Source organism: Ranitomeya imitator, chromosome 10 (assembly GCF_032444005.1).
Source record: "Ranitomeya imitator isolate aRanImi1 chromosome 10, aRanImi1.pri, whole genome shotgun sequence".
Lineage (NCBI taxonomy): Eukaryota > Metazoa > Chordata > Amphibia > Anura > Dendrobatidae > Ranitomeya > Ranitomeya imitator.
This window is the reverse complement of record NC_091291.1, coordinates 116034640-116052748: the sequence shown is the minus strand read 5'-3', so window position 1 is coordinate 116052748 and position 18109 is coordinate 116034640. Positions and strand designations below refer to the sequence as shown.

General features: G+C 45.4%; 1 protein-coding gene across 1 annotated transcript in view; it reads right to left on the bottom strand.

Annotated features, from left to right (window-relative positions):
* Window positions 1-17152, bottom strand: part of GNB1 (G protein subunit beta 1) — a 65239-nt gene extending 48087 nt beyond the window's left edge. Inside the window, exon 1 of the mRNA XM_069741456.1 lies at window positions 16713-17152. The gene's annotated coding sequence lies outside the window, so the exon portion shown is untranslated. The remainder of the gene's footprint in view (window positions 1-16712) is intronic.
* Window positions 17153-18109: the final 957 nt, after the last annotated feature.

Below are 18109 nucleotides of genomic sequence, written 5' to 3'. Positions count from 1 at the left end.
GAGTATCTTCAGGGTGCTCGAATACTATATTCCAGGGGTGTCAAACTGCATTCCTCGAGGGCTGCAAACAGGTCATGTTTTCAGGATTTCCTTGTACTGCACAGGTGATAATTTAATCCCCAACTCATTATTTGTGTAGGTGATTAAATTATCACCTGTGCAGTACAAGGAAATCCTGAAAACATGACCTGTTTGCAGCCCTCGAGGAATGCAGTTTGACACCCCTGCTATATTCGATTCGCCACAACTGTGACAGCCGCAACACATGAAGGGATTGCCTACCAAACAGGGGAGAGTCGAAAATAGTTTGAGCATGCCGAAGATACTCTTCACACACGAGCACGTTCGCTCAACACTACTTCCAACATTACTGACATTCTAGTTTTGCCAGAGAGAAGCTGCCATCCAAGGTGTTAGCTCATCTTCCTCACCAGAACAAGGGAGAATGTGCTCAGAAACAAGATTCCTGCAAATACTAGAAGTCCGGACAGAAACCAGAGTGCCTTGGTTAGAAGTCAATGAGGGCTATCAGGGTCAGTATAAACAATGGACCTTGCACACTGTCAGGGAGCCATGATAAATGTTATGGAGCCATGATAAATGTTATGGAAATTTACTTGCAAAACAAAATGTGGAAGGAAAAATAAAAAGCAAAAAAAAAAAAAAAGCAATGAGCGTAGTATTATCGTAGTATTAGCAAGATGGCGGTGACACATGCACAGTAGCATCTATCGGTAAGCAATAGATGCTACTGCGCCATTTTTATGGAGGCTTTTTTTTTATTTTTCAAGTCAACACTATTAGATGCAGTATTTAAAATAGGAGGCAGGTCATTGAAGAATCAGTTACCTGTCATAAGCCCACACAGATGAATAGGTAAGCAGAGAACCACAAATCCCAATGCCATAGAGGACTGGCTATACCATGTGAACTATTAGTTGCGCCTCGGCTGGCCATTATGTAACTTCGTCTATGAAGCTATGATCAGACTGAATTTGGCCTTTCTCTAATTCCTATACAATTACTAGTGTAATAAAGAGTTGGAACTTGGTTTTACAAAATTCACCTCTAATAGTCAGAGCACTGAGGACTTTGCATCAGCTTTGGTAAAGCAAAACCAGAAGTGGAAGAAACCGTGTACTGGAAACGTCTGTACCTCTTCTGTGTTTTGGTTAACAAATACCAATGCAAACCAGTGTACAAAGACAAGTCCATGTGGAGGCGGCTTAATGCGGGGTTACACGGTATGATTCATGCTGATGAATGAACACTTAGCGGCGGTCATTCACTGGACTTTTTACAGAGGGCGACAAATTTTCTATGTGCACAGGACAATCCTCACTACGGTCCTTCTGTGCACATAGCGTCATGTTCTATTGGCAGCACATGTCCTGTCTGCACAATGTGACATTAAATTAGCGTATGCAAATTGCCTCTTCTGAGAAAAAGAGGACTCAACTCTATAGCGCCACCTGTTGGAAGTAGCGATCCTACAAGTCACAATCAACTCTTTAACGAGTCGTGCAATATGACTTAGGATAAAAGCTAAATTAGTATCTCAATTCGCAGACACGGTGTTTCGGGCTGTTGGCCCTCGTCAGTGCGAAGCATGAGACTTAATTTGGCTAGGTGAGAGGCTCTGGACTTAAATTAGCGAGAATTTTTTTTTTTTTTTTTTAGGGAACCAGAAAAATATCATTGCGCCTAATGAATGAGCGTTTTACTTGTCTGCCATGTGATTGGCATCCTGCTTAAATTAGCTGATTGTCAAATGAATGTTTGTAGGAAAGCTGACAATTAACCGGTCTAAATGAATTATAGGGCCTCATGCACACTGTCTGCACACTAACGGTTCCATTTCCTAGAGTTACATATTTCACTATATGTAACTGCATTTTTTGTTTGTGTTTGTTTTTTTTAACACATCTGGTTCAGAGTCCCAAGTAGGTTCGTTCTGCCATGTATTGGATGGGTTTCGCATGTACTGTATCATGATCTGTCACAGATTTTCTATATGGAGCCCATACACATTACAAAGATTGTTTAGGAGGATGGACAAGGAAAACATCATGGGCAGAGTGAATCCCTACACTGCCAACACTTCACTCTCTCAAGGAGTCTGCCCGGCTACACAGAGTTATCACTCTGCTGAGATACGCACAGATAGGCAGATTGGGAAAATTTTTATCCCTGTTGCAAGATGGCGTGACAGGTCAGATGTCCGACAGCTGCTCCATTAAGTTCCTATGGGGATGCTGAAAGAAATCCTGGTTCTAACCCATAAACGTAACATCATCTTATAGAGCACCCAGTTACCCGGCGCTGAAAGTTCCCTATATCTCTTGGCTTTTGCTGATGCCAAGCACTAGATCCACAACCACACCCAAACACAAGTTACAGATCACGTGTCCACGGAAGGGACGAACACCTCTCCTGGAGCTTGTCAGACCGCTCCGGGAGCCAATTTAGCTTAGAAATAAGAACTTTCAACGACATGACATAAAAGGGTCTGATCTCGCTTCTGCGGCAAATTTCTGGGCGTGCTGGCTACTTAAGAATTTACTGAACCTGGACCCAAAGAAATTCATTTTTAAAGGGGGTTGTCTCAAAGACAACTCCTTAGGGTATGTGCACATGTTGCGGATTTCCTGCAGAACTGCAGCTTTTTTCCCTGCGCAGAAATGCTGCAGATCTGCAAATGATTTACAGTACAATGTAAATCAATGGCAAAAAAAAAACTGCTGTGCTGATGGTGCGGAAAAATCTGCACAGAAAATGCAGCAGATTCAAAAAAGGACCATGTCAATTATTTGTGCAGATCTGCTGCGTTTCTGCACACATTCCATAACCGAAATCTGCAGGGGAAAAAAAAAGGAAGAAATCTGCCCAAAAATCTGCAACGTGTGCACATACCAAAAGAAGGTGCAGATTCTGACCTGCGATTTCTGCCAAGAAATTCAGAATCTGCACAGAAAATTCCACAGTCAAATCTGCAACGTGTGCACATAGCCTTAGGCTATGTGCACACTTTGCAGATTCCACTGCGGATTTTTCCGCAGCGGAATTGCAAAATCCGCAGTGAAAACCCATCGCGGTTTTTACTGCGGATTTATCACGGTTTTTACTGCGTTTTCTTCTGCGGATTTTCAACTGCAGTTTTCTATTGGAGCAGCTGAAAATCCGCAGAAAAGAAGTGACATGCTGCGGAATGTAATCCGCAGCGTTTCCGCGCGGATTTTTCTGCAGCATGTGCACAGCGTTTTTTGTTTCCCATAGGTTTACATTGAAATGTAAACTCATGGGAAACTGCTGCGGATCCGCAGCGGTCAAATCCGCTGCGCATCCGCAGCAAAATCCGCAAAGTGTGAATATAGCCTTAAAGTGTTTGCCAATTGCTACCTTTTCAGAATCTCATATACATATATTGGCTCGGTCAACTGTTCTATAGGGAAAGCGCAGAACGCCGCCATTAGACGTCCGCAGAACGAAAAGGATCAACGGGCATATGTCAGCAGGATTTCACCCTTCAAACTATTGATATACGCATGTATCTTCTTCAAAACCAAGTCCATCAGTAAGGGTATGTGCACACGTCAGGATTTCTGGCAGAAATTTTCCTGAAAAAAAAAAAAACCTGACATTTGTGCCAGAAATCTGCATGCGTTTTTTTTTCGCGGTTTTGATGCGTTTTTCCTTGCTTTTTTCCAAATGCATAGAATAGCGGGAAAAACGCAGAAAATCCGCAAAATTAATGAACATGCTGCTTTTTTTTACCGTAATGTGTTTTTTTTGCGGAAAAAAAACGCATCATGTGCACAAAAATTGCAGAATGCATTCTAAATGATAGGATGCATAGGTAGGCGTTTTCTAATGCGTTTTTATCGCGAAAAAAACACGAAAAAACCTGAACGTGTGCACATACCCTAACTTTACATGGCCTGTCAGTGAGAAATCTGCATTTGAATTGATATACAAATTAGGCTGAAAAAGGTACTGTAGATATGAAGCAGGTGTCACTCCAGCTCTATTCCCCACCCCCTGCTTGACTGACCGCCTCCATTCTGTTTTACTTCAAGACAAGTAGCCTCCGGTAAAGAAGGAGGCGGCACAGGGTGGGGAAAAGAGCTGCAGTGATGGAGGCTTCAAATCTACCACAGCTCCTCAGCCACATTTGCATATCAATTCAAATGCTGATTTGTCAGTAATGGAGGAACAGATTGGCCATGTAAAAGATATTATTATTATTTATATAGCACCATTAATTCCATGGTGCTGTACATGAGAAAGGGTTACATACAGGGTTATAGATATCGTTTACAGTAAACAGGTTTACAGTGAGACTGGTACAGAGGGGACAGGACCCTGTCCTTGCGATATTGCTGGACTTCCTCTTTGCAAGAGCTACATGGACACAGTTTGGGGTGTGAAATTCTGCTGACAGATTCCCTTTAAAACCATCAGATCTGCGTTTCCCCTGACATCAGTCAATGCAGCAGGCAGGAGGCCCTGATACATTAGATGGCAAGCGGATCCTGCCAAAAATCAGCAGGTTAGGATAAGATAGCTAATGTGCATTGCATCTAAAGTGTATGAAAGCCAAAAGAGCACAGACTGTGTAAGACATTATAGACTAGCAAATCTAATGAAACCAAAAAAATCCAGTAAACTGAAAAAGCCAATCTACAAAGCGCAAAAGGCAATAGAAAAAAAAAAAAAAAAAAAATCACGTTCTGAAAAAAGGCTTCATCTTGCAAATTCACTATAATTATTGGAAAATGTCCAATATGTACTAACAATGTAACCGGATAGCTAAAACATGAAATAATCTGACAACAACATACAAAGCATGTGCACAAAGCAAAATGTTCGAAGTCGATGGGATTGTGATGATTGACGCTGTCTGACTGCCAAACCCTCATACACTGGAAAGCTTTATATACAGAAGAGCAGAAAGACCGCAGTGTCAGCAAGAAGGACGAAGGGGATCTCCATTTTGCACCATTTGTAGACTAAGCTAGCAACTGCTGACAGCCGATAAGAAGAACACTGATAATTTACAGCACAATGGAGAAAGCCATATACACACACATTATTACTGGAAATCTGCATTCAGGGTGAACGCATGCCTAAGCAGATTTGTTGCAGATTTTTATACATCAAAACAGCAGCAAAATCTGCAGGTGTCACATGCAGACTTGCAGCATTCTTTTGAACAGCAAATGATAAAATTAATGAATAATGCATTAAACGGACATTGATTTTAAAATGTAAATTTCTGTGCAAAAAAAAAGTTTTAAAAAGTGTGAAGCACCCTCAAAACAGCCAACACCCTATGTATAGATGCAATACAGGTGCAACATTTACATGGTACTAGGTTTCCACGCCTAACGTTTTGTAGGCCCATGCCCACTATGTGAATACGACATCATGGGATGCACTAGGTTGCAGAACACCGACCAGGGGTTCCGGGGCTCCCTACTACTGTCACTACTATGTGGTCACCATACACAATAGAATTGACGAATTTGCTGACCATCTTACTGTATATGGGGACCTCCTGACTGCAGGAGAGAGACGGCTTGAGCAATCCTTTTGGTCCGCACACAGCTCCCCCGGGGAAGCCCACGCAAAACACGTGTTGGGGATGAAAGCATACGGTCCCAGGTGGATACAATGGGTAACAGCAGAATTTAGCTAAATCTTTGCAGTATTTGTTTCCCTTAAATAGTTATACGCCTTAATAGTTAGCTAGGGAATATATCTTCCTGACATGTGTGCTATGCAAATGGTTTAAGGACTAAAGGTACCTTCACACAACGATATCGTTAACGATATCGTTGCTTTTTGTGACGTAGCAACGATATCGTTAAGGAAACCGTTATGTGTGACAGCGACCAACGATCAGGCCCCTGCTGGGAGATCGTTGGTCGCTGAACAAAGTCCAGAACTTTATTTCGTCGCTGGATCTCCCGTGGACATCGCTGGATCGGCGTGTGACACCGATCCAGCGATGTCTTCACTGGTAACCAGGGTAAACATTGGGTAACTAAGTGCAGGGCCGCGCTTAGTAACCCGATGTTTACCCTGGTTACCAGCGTAAAAGTTAAAAAAAACAAACACTACATACTTACCTACCGCTGTCTGTCCCCGGCGCTCTGCTTCTCTGCTCTGGCTGTGAGCACAGCGGCCGGAAAGCAGAGCGGTGACGTCACCGCTCTGCTTTCCGGCTGACCGACGCTCACAGCCAGTACAGGAGGAGTGCAGAGAAGCTGAGCGCCGGGGACAGACAGCGGTAGGTAAGTATGTAGTGTTTGTTTTTTTTTTACTTTTACGCTGGTAACCAGGGTAAACATCGGGTTACTAAGCGCGGCCCTGCGCTTAGTTACCCGATGTTTACCCTGGTTACCCGGGGACTTCGGGATCGTTGGTCGCTGGAGAGCTGTCTGTGTGACAGCTCTCCAGCGACCAAACAGCGATGCTGCAGCGATCCGGATCGTTGTCGGTATCGCTGCAGCGTCGTTTAATGTGAAGGGGCCTTAACTTTCTGCAACTTGGAAACAATGTCTGTATGAGCACTAGCACGTTATAAATACTTTCCCCCCCCCCAATCTACTACAAATTACTGGGGCTAATGTGCTTTACATCTGTGCAAATCATCTATCCACTTTGTCGTTTTATGTGAACTTTGATATTCAACTTTTAGTGTATTATCTTTATAATAAACTATTTTTTTTATGGGATTATTTTTGCTTTTTTTTTTCTTGCAGTTTCACCAACATCCATGTGTCTGCTCAAATTGTCAGAAACAGACTCCATGAGGGTGGTATGAGGGCCAGACATCCACTAGTCGGTGTTGTGCACACAGTCCAATACCATATGCAGGGTGGTTAGCATTTGCCAGATTCGACACTGGCACCCTGTGTTCTTCACGGATGAGAGCTGGTTCACACTGAGTACATTTGACAGACATGACTGGGTCTGGAGACGCCGTGGAGAACATTCTGCTGCCTGGAACATCCTCCAGCATGACCACTTTGGCAGTAGGTCAGTCATGGTGTGGGGAGGCATTCCTTTAGAGGGCCACACAGTCCTCCATGTGCTAGCCAGAGGTAGCGGGATGAGATCCTCAGACCCATTGAGAGACCATATGCAGGTGCACTGGACTCCTCCTGATGCATGGCAATGCTAGACCTCCTGTGGCTAAAGCGTCAGCAATTCCTACATGATGAAGACATTGATGCTATGGACTGGCCTGCCCAATCCCAAGACCCAAATCCAATAGAGCACATCTGGGACAAGTCTCATTCCATCCACCAACACCACATTGCGCAACAGATTTTCCAGGAGTTGACCGATACTATAATCCATATCTGGGAGCAGAACCCTCAGGAGAACATCTGCTGCCTCATCAGGAGCATGCCCAGGTGTTGTAGGGAGGTCATACAGGCACGTGGAAGCCACACACACTACTGAGCATCATTTCCTTAGCTTGAGGCATTTCCACTGAAGTTGGATCAGCCAGTAATTTCACCCTCCTCTTTGATATAGAGTATAATTCCAAATCCAGACTTCCGTGGGATATTAAATTTGATTTACATTGATCATTTATAGGTTTTATTGTTTTCAACTAATTCCACTATGAATAAAAATTTGCAATTGGAATATTTCAGTGATATCTAGGATGTGGTTTTCTAGTGTTTTTTTTTTTTTGTTTTTGTTTTTTAAGGGGTTCAGTATTCTCGTCAGAAGGAACCCCACCTCTGCCCAGCATAAAACTGATGCACATCCATTTATTTGCCCAGAATAGCAGCCTGACGAGACCTATTCAGCCCACAGGGCCTCATGCAATGGTATCTCCATGATAAAGCTTGCCATATGGTTTTAAGTGGATGTAACAAGAGAGAACGCTAATTATCAAGATCGCAATGCAACAAGCCAAAATCCACAGATAGTAAGAATATAATCCAATCAGAGGCTAAATCAGCAGCCATGACATATTCTAGTGTGACCTTTCCTATGTGCAGAAAAAAGCTTAGCAATTACATTAGGAATAAACACCGACAGAATGGAGGGATTGGAGGCTTGTGGAGATGGTTTAGAGCTAGTCATTTAAAACTACCTATGTAATCTGGGATCGCTGTCAATCACTTAAGCAGAAGAGGGATATGACTGATGTAAAAATCCGGTTTCAGAAGCAAAAAGGGACAAAAAAAAAAATCAAAGGGCATCTACAAGTCATTCAGGCACTGGCTGCTGTTACATAATGGTACGCAATCCTCTCTGCGACTTGCTTTCCTAATGGTTTGCACAAAAACAGACCCTGGAGCTGCGTGAACAGTTATACAAGCGGATAAGCAGCCACTGAAAGATAGAAAAGCCTTAGGTGAAGCCTCTATTTTTAGCAGGAATCTTTCCATTACACATTTCACTCTATTTATCCAGAAAACAAAAGGGAGAGCAAGAAATAAAATACCAAAAGTAGGATTAAACGTGGGAGACGAGGCAGTGGCTAATGTGACCAGTTCAATGATGGGTGTAGCTTTACATGGCAAGTAAGTCGCCTAGTGATGAACAATTTACAAAAGTTCACAGATGAAAGGAAAAAAAAAAATCCAAAAATTCAGCAATGCTCATCAATCCACTGCCACCATTCTGACAGTATCCAGCCCCACCCCACTCCAAAGATCTGCATCACTCTGCAGAACTGGACCATTGGAGATTTAGTGAGCGTTTTTTATTATACGTTTTTATTTTATTAAGCCAACTTGAACAACTTAAAACTCTCCTCCCTATGCAACCGTTAAGTAGCACAGATGCCCTCATTTCAATAGAAGCTTCCTCTGCACTTTTCAGAACAGTTACCGTAAATTGTAATTTTAAAGGAGGCTCTGTCACCTGACACGATCTATATTGGGTAAATGCAATCCTGGAGCATCTTTGGTTCCTACTAGGCAGGGCTATGGAGTCTGTAAGCCAAATCAATGACTCCGACTCAATTTCCCCAACGTCCGACTCCACACCACTGCCTCAGTCCTCCTGAGCATGTACATAAAAGTGCAGCACAGATTAATCTCAATTAAAAGCAGAGATCCTTAGATCAGGAACAGAAGACATTGATAGGACATTTCATAACTTCCCAAATTATTATGAAAACATTTACAGCACATCCTGCACTGAACTACTGTCCCCATTTATCATATTTTAGGAGTCAGTCCATTTTATACCGACTCCAGCTCCACAGCCCTGGTACTGGGTATTGCACCATAACCATTCCTCATGTGCCTAGACCAGGGGTGGAGAATCTTTTCTGCCAAGGGCCATTTGGATATTTATACCATCCTTCGGGGGGCCGTACAAACTCCGCCCACAAAGTGCATCCTGGCTCTGGCACTGGTGTCAGTATGTAATCTTTCATTGCATGCCCTTAAGTGTTCAGTAGTGAACACTGTGTGTGCTAACAGAGCAAGAAGAAAATAATGAGCTGGTGGCAATCAAAATACACCTCCCTGCCTAAGAATGCGGTCCCTGAGAATCGGGGGCCTGATAAAAGGTCATCGAGGGCTGTAAATGGCCCTGGGGCCTGAGGGTCCCCACCCCTGGCCTAGACAATGTCCGCGCTACTTGGACAGCACGGACATTGAATACACTGGTAACATCCATAATTTATTCATTACATTTCTAAGAGGAATAACAGAGGAACAGAACACAACAGTTCTGGGAAATGATGCCCCAGTCTTTGTTATTACATGGGGAAAACAAGTATTAACTAAAACAGACAAGTCTGGAGAAGAGACAGGTCCTCTGTAAGCAAGCTGTGTAATGTCGCCATGTGCCGGCAGGGACTGGACTGAAAAGAGCAGAATTAAAAACCGTCCAATATGCTTGTACAACATTCATGTTCTTTATCTTCAGAAGCCTTGAACAATAATCCTCATTTTACAACTCAACAAATTAAACATTGCAAGAAAGCTTCCACCAGACCACAGACATAAATTTTGCTCCAGTATTCACCCACTTATATATCCCTTAGTTCATCTCTACAGTATACTGAAAAATCATCAAATCTATGCCAATTACAATAACATGTACCGAATAAAAGAAGCCAGTGATTACCTGTGGAGAGATCTATCCAGCTACCCGGGGGTTCACAGTATGTTCTGCTTTCTGCTGAGATCTTTTCCTGGGGGTGAAGGTATTTTAATACCAACAAAAAAAAATAGCGCATCTTTAGGCATATTGATCACTTACATAGGTAAATGATGTCTGACAAATTAAGGCTTGGCCTCCATTTGATCTCTCCTACAAAAAAAGATGCCGGACACAACATCAAACTAACTCCATAGTAGAATGCTATGTTAACCCTTGGTTAAAGGGAACCTGTCACCCCGTTTTTTGAGATTGAGCTATAAATACTGTTAAATAGGGCCTGCGCTGTGTGTTCCTATAGTGTATGTAGTGTACCCCGATTCCCCATGTATGCTGAGAAATAACTTACCAAAGTCGCCGTTTTCGCCTGTCAATCAGGCTGGTCAGGTCGGGAGGGCGTGGTGACATCGCTGGTTCTTCCTCAGCTTTACGTTGGTGGCGTAGTGGTGAAGACACAGCGCGCGATCTGCGCTGTCATCCCTTTCGTCGGTGGGGGCGGCCATCTTCCTGGGGCCGCGCGTGCGCAGATCGAGTGCTCTGCTGCACGGGGCTTCAGGAAAATGGCCGCGGGATGCCGCGCGTGCGCATTAGAGATCGCGGCGGCCATTTTCCCAAAGCCGAGTTTGCATCTCGGCTTTGGGAAAATGGCCGCCGCGATCTCTAATGCGCACGCGCGGCATCCCGCGGCCATTTTCCTGAAGCCCCGTGCAGCAGAGCACTCGATCTGCGCACGCGCGGCCCCAGGAAGATGGCCGCCCCCACCGATGCAAGGGATTACAGCGCAGATCGCGCGCTGTGTCTTCACCACTACGCCACTACGCCACCAACGTAAAGCTGAGGAAGAACCAGCGATGTCACCACGCCCTCCCGACCTGACCAGCCTGATTGACAGGCGAAAACGGCGACTTTGGTAAGTTATTTCTCAGCATACATGGGGAATCGGGGTACACTACATACACTATAGGAACACACAGCGCAGGCCCTATTTAACAGTATTTATAGCTCAATCTCAAAAAACGGGGTGACAGGTTCCCTTTAAGAGGTAACAAAAAAAAAAACAACACTGGATTTAAAGCATCACAAAAAGATATCAGTATCTGGTGGGCTAATATTAGCGCCAGCAGTTTGCCATGAGTCACCCTTTCAGGTCAAGCATCTGCCTGGATATTAATAAAAATCACACCTACAATGTAAGCTGCCAGAAAAAAAAAATGCATCCAACCAGTACACAGAGCGTCACGATGATTAAGTAACATCAAAACTGCAAAATGTGTACAACAATGACAATGTACGTATTATGGGTTAGGGAGTTACAATACAGAGAAACCAAAACTGTACTACACAACCAGGCCTAACAGGTTGAGGTCAAAATTAGGAACTAATGTCAGCAAAATGCTACCACCCTGGGAATAGAGCGTTCTGCCAGGCTGCTAGCAGAGGTAACGTCGCCTCTGCAGCATGGGAGACGCGCATGTGCATTGAAGCTGCTCAGGTCCAGCCAGCTTCAGAGTGGAGTCCGCTCCTCATCTAGCTAACCAGCCACTCAAGACTGCAGTGTCTGGTAATCTAGGCAACCAGCTACCAACTACAAAATTAAAGATCCCCTCCTTTCTTGAACACAGAGGATTTTTTAAACAGGAAGTAACAAGTTTACTTTTACAAGAACTGTGCAGTTTGGCTTGTTTCCAAAACGGAGACAACCCCCTTTAAGGTGTGCATTAGACAAAATTTGTCAGAGCCCAATTATTTTGATCAAAGATTACAGTGAATAAAGGACAATCTGACAAAGGTTGTCAAGGCTGAAGGATCAACAACGTAGGATCTACTTGGCTGAGCGTACAGGTTTATCAGAAGTCGATGAACTAACGGTCAAATGAGTTTTTGGGCACAATTATGGTCACTACTGTGAAGGCCTCTTTACTGCTTTATTACATTATGTATATGGGGCAGAGGATGGCAGCATCCAGCACTCACTCACCCAGCTCTCCAGGTCCACAGATAAAAAGGGATGTCACATTTTGGCAGGACCAGCTGACATTTTGCATCAATTTGATTTCTTCAGAAAACTTAATATCTACTCCATCAGCTGCAAACTGCTACAGACAGACCAAACAATTGTCTATTGTTAGAGGATATCGATGCATTTCGTGTACAGAAGAAAAGACTGTACCGCTGTGAAATCGCAGTTTCAACGCTGCGTGCATTGCGCTAATGGATGAACATCCCAAATATATAAAATACATATTATAGTCAAGTATGAAAATAGTTTCCTTCCAAAGTCAGACTTCCTAATCTTACAATAAGACTTCCTGTCCTGCAGCACGGGAAGTCAGGATTAGAATAGTCTCATCCCATAGAAAACACTACAAACAAATACTGTAATAGTGTAAGTCAGTGGAAGACAGCTGCATTAAAAAAAAAAACCTAGGAAGATTGATTGTCGTTATGGCCAAAATACCGCATTTAAGTTTCCTGCCTAAAAAGCAGCTGAAAATTAGCATTAAAAAACGCAGCAAAAAACGCCCTGTGTGAACTCTTATCTCCTCTTCCCATAATCGCATACAAGATTTCTCTTGCGTATCGCCCCTACTCTGGAACCCTCTACCACAACACATCAGACTCTCGCCTACCATCGAAACCTTCAAAAAGAACCTGAAGACCCACCTCTTCCGACAAGCCTACAACCTGCAGTAACCACCGATCGACCAAACCGATGCATGACCAGCTCTATCCTCGCCTACTGTATCCTCACCCATCCCTTGTAGATTGTGAGCCTTCGCGGGCAGGGTCCTCACTCCTCCTGTATATCACTTGTATTGTTTAAGATTATTGTACTTGTTTTTATTATGTATACCCCTCCTCACATGTAAAGCGCCATGGAATAAATCGCGCTATAACAATTAATAATAATAATAAATAATAACTTACCCTTAGGCCTTACAAACCTCGCCAATGTATCAATACCACGGCACCCATAGACTTATTAGCCCAAACCGTTTCGCAGATCACAAGCCGTTTTACGGAAATTCTCATATGTGTATTATATGGTGGCACATGGAGCGCCAAACAAGTCTAATGCAACCCACAAGAATCCCACGAGACTGAAGGACTTTAACCAGATACGGTACAATTATATAACTCGCCATAATGGTTCAATATAGATTTCATCTTACTACAGTCAGACATGGCCCTTCCTAGCATGTTGCATTACATCCATGGTCAATGGAAGGCACAGCACTAAAACTGGATGGACACAATCTCCTCATGCACTTTGCTACAGAACAACACTGCAGAGCCGATATACGACGGCAGGCAGAAGATCAGACCAACATTACCATCACCTGCTTCAAGGCCCAAAATTTGTTAAAAGCTTAGTCCTGCTCCACTCACTTCCAAGGCACTCCTACAGATACATGCCGGGACTCGTGCGCGCTCAGCAATTACCATGCACCTTTCCGGATGTGGAAGTTGGAAGAGCACATCTATGATCTCTTAATTCTTCTTCCAAAAGTGAATGGGAACCAGGGGTGACCACATGATCATTCCACCCAACAAGACGATTTCAAGGGGTTTTACAGGATAAGGAAAACATGGCAGATTTCTTCAAGAAACACCTTTACACCGATCCAAAGTCTGTGCCAGTTACAACATCAAACAACCCAGAAAATACTGGTGCCCTTTCCAGACGGAATTTGTCATGGTTTTCTGGTCCTCTACAAACCTTTTAAAGAAAATGCACACTTTTACTCACGCGATTGAATTTTCCTTTATTATTTTGCATACAAACCCAAGGATTTAACGGCTGCTTTCAAGTCAAGTGTGACTCGAAAGCTGGGCTTATAGGGTGATTTTAGTCATGTCGGGTGGCAATACAATGCTGAACACAGCTGCAACCACAGTATAAAGAAACAATGGGGTCACATTGAGATTTGCAGGGTATCACGACAAGTCCCAAATAATTCAAATGTGCTTGTCAAGCATCCTTGCAAGTTGAAATGCGACCCCATTAACTTGCACCGTGCTACAATCTAGCAGCAGCATACTGAACTCTTTGTCCAAGGGACCAGTATTGCAGCCCAAGTCACCATGCAGCCTCAGCCTACAGGAGAAAAAAAGATATTCCTTTATAGAAACCCCACATCTTTATTTTGCTTCTGTTTGTCACAACAACTAAAAGTTGGGCTTTGTGATGCTGACGGTTGTGGGTTTGGGTGTAAGTTGTGGTTTACAGCTCTACACCTTGGACTAAACTGCAGATCTAGAACTGACATAAGTGTGAAAACAAGCAATTGTATCAGGAAGCCATCCACATGATTTTTACAGGAATGGACAAAAGCAGCATGACTTACAGGAGAGAAGGTGTTTTTCCAGCCTAAAAAAAAAAAAAAAAAACCTTTCATGGACAGAAATACATAACATTTTTAAATGGACACCCTGAGCAAAGTGTTCTTGCCTGATAGCCATGAAGACTATACTGAACACCACAGAAAAGTGACAGATCAGCATATTTTAGGACAGAATAGGAGAGGATTCAGTCCAAAATCAGCCATCCTGCATTCAGCTGCAGTAGATTTTTTATTTTTTTTTTACCGGAAAAAATCACAATGGAGACATAAGCTTCCACTTATTTTCTTAGGATACCCCTTTAATGCACATTCGATCATGCACAGTTGAATTTCATAGATCCATCAACTGGGAAAAAAAATCCTGTTTTCCCTAAAAAAAAACAACCCGTGAGATACTACAATCACGTTTACGCCAAGTTCCATGTAAATTATAAAAAAGGTGCAGCAAACTGATGAAAGATTTAGTGCTAGGACAACTAAAATCTAAATACCTCTATGGAAATTGAGACAGAAATGCAGATGTTCCCCCATAACCTTACTAAGAGCCCTGCATTGTAATAGTTAAACTATACACAAAAAAAAAGAACATTATAACAACCCACCCTGAATAGGAGGCCCCATAGACACTGGTGAAATATCAATGCATCACAACCTAAGCTTACGTAGTGCTGAGGATCACAACCACCCGGCGTGCCGATCTACTCCATACTGATACAAATCAGCTCGGAACGGCGGCTATTATCGCAGATTTACATATTTATCAGATATAAGTTCACACTTACAGTACGTGCAAAAGAGAAATGAAGAATAGGGGGCGAGAACTGCAAGGGAGAACACACAATATCTGCGTGCGAGGGCTTACATTTCCCAATCATGGATACATACTTCTCCTCCCACCGGCATTGTGTGGCTTGCGGAGAGGGAGACCAGAAATAGAAATCAGAAGGAAAAAAATATATATATTACTACAACAGCCGTGCACACGAAAAAAAAAAAAAAAAGCCAGCCTGCACTATGCTGAAACCTGCAAGTGGTAACTAAGGGAGCTGCAAGGCCAAGACGGGAAGCGAGGCTGCCTTGTCACACAAGGAAAAGGAGTTTAACATGTAAAACGAAAGGCTGAGACGCCATCTTGTTGCAGTAACTGGGCCCAGGATCTGACACTTCCCATTCATTCCCCACTCAGGAGCAGACGCATTCAGCTCCTCTTTGGCACAGAAAAATGAAAAAAATAAAATGCTGCCTGTGGATCTCAAGTGTAGCATCTCGATAAGGATTATCCAGCTGTTTGTTGCAGGGGTTATCGAATGACTGCCCAATTATATAGGGGGGCAGGATTTCACAGTTACAAGGCAGCTTCTTCCCCATTTTACCATTTCCTGTCGAAAGAAATACACCGAGACCAAAAGGGAAGATAAGCAAAAAAAAAAAAAAAACAAGCTAAGAAAAGAAAAATGGCAGTGAAAGCCGGGAGGAGGAGGGGAGTGCAGGCAGAGAGAGGTTAATGGCCTGCTTTGCTGCATCTGGTACCAAAGTCCCAAGTGTGGGGGATTGGAGGCCTAGGTTCTGCAGGAAGAAAAGGGTTAACCGCCAGCAATCTGTAAGGCCTGGTGAAATAATGGGGGAGGCCTACCCTGACCTCCACTAATGGGGGGCCATACACCCACCACGGATTACGTACACAGTTTGGGATATTCGCTCCTTGGAGGGTATAAGAAATAAAATCCACCATTATTTTGCACCAGCCGGCTCAATCACGGATTATACACGCGGCCTAATTGGGCGGATTTGGTAGATTACTAATCTAATTAAACCCAGAAGAAGGAGGAAAAGAGAAACAAGAGGCGAATCCGGAGGAAATCTCACAGCCATGTAAATAAGGAACAGCAGATTGTAACAAAATGTCTCCACAGAAGCCTCCTCCTCCTCCGCCTGGTCCTCCTCCCTCCCAGGCTGGTGCCCTCTATACACCCCCACCTCGGAGGATTACTACATGATGCCCCCATCGGCCATATCTTCCCCCCCAGGCTCAGCAGATACAATGTATCCACCTGTACAGACAATGTCGCCGTATGGAGAAACACACAGAGATAGGAGCGACCCCCCAACAGCCGGAGGGAGACCCCCGGGCCAGAGATCAGGCTGCTGTATCCGGAGTCGCCGATTTACTGCCGCGACCGGATCGGGCGACGGATCGGATGAGGGAGGGGCCCCGCGTACCTGCTCTGCGGCCGATGTGTGACCATCCACGGCTGTCTCCGCGCCCCTCCTCGGCCTGGTCGTGCCCCGAGGGCTGCAGTCCGCGCTCGCCCGCTTTCCTGCCTTCCCCCGGAGGCCCACAGCGTGCTCCGACACTACGGGAGGTGAAGGGCGGCCGGAGGGGGACGGGGAGGATGAGGGGAGCAGGAGACGTGCTGGGCGGTGACGGGAGGGAGGACGGGCGGGCTGGCGGCGGCTTCTTCCTCACGGTTTCCTCTCTCTGCTGCTCGGCCGGTAATAATCCCGCTTCCTCGGTTGGATGTGGTGTCCGGAGCCCGCACTGCCGCCGACGACTAAAAGCGGAAAAAATACCCCACACGCTGCGCCGTCCCCTCAGATCCCCACAGCCACCGAGCAGAGCTGGGCGCGGTAACCCTGCGGACAGCGCCGGGAAACCCCACGCACGAGCGGGCGGAGCTAATCAGGAAGGAGGGGGCGGAGCTGTGGAGGCGACGTCATGACGCCGCACTCTGGCCGGAGCACGCTGCTGCATGGAGAGACACGGAGCAGCAGAGAAGTAGCGTCATCAGCTGTGTGTGCTGGAGAGGGGCTGTGACCAGCTGTGTGTGTGCTGGAGAGGGGCTGTGACCAGCTGTGTGTGTGCTGGAGAGGGGCTGTGATCAGCTGTGTGTGTGCTGGAGAGGGGCTGTGATCAGCTGTGTGTGTGCTGGAGAGGGGCTGTGACCAGCTGTGTGTGTGCTGGAGAGGGGCTGTGTGTGTGTGCTGGAGAGGGGCTGTGACCAGCTGTGTGTGTGCTGGAGAGGGGCTGTGACCAGCTGTGTGTGTGCTGGAGAGGGGCTGTGACCAGCTGTGTGTGTGCTGGAGAGGAGCTGTGACCAGCTGTGTGTGTGCTGGAGAGGGGCTGTGACCAGCTGTGTGTGTGCTGGAGAGGGGCTGTGACCAGCTGTGTGTGTGCTGGAGAGGGGCTGTGACCAGCTGTGTGTGTGCTGGAGAGGGGCTGTGACCAGCTGTGTGTGTGCTGGAGAGGGGCTGTGACCAGCTGTGTGTGTGCTGGAGAGGGGCTGTGACCAGCTGTGTGTGTGCGCTGGAGAGGGGCTGTGATCAGCTGTGTGTGTGCTGGAGAGGGGCTGTGACCAGCTGTGTGTGTGCTGGAGAGGGGCTGTGATCAGCTGTGTGTGTGCTGGAGAGGGGCTGTGACCAGCTGTGTGTGTGCTGGAGAGGGGCTGTGACCAGCTGTGTGTGTGCTGGAGAGGAGCTGTGACCAGCTGTGTGTGTGCTGGAGAGGGGCTGTGACCAGCTGTGTGTGTGCTGGAGAGGGGCTGTGACCAGCTGTGTGTGTGCGCTGGAGAGGGGCTGTGATCAGCTGTGTGTGTGCTGGAGAGGGGCTGTGACCAGCT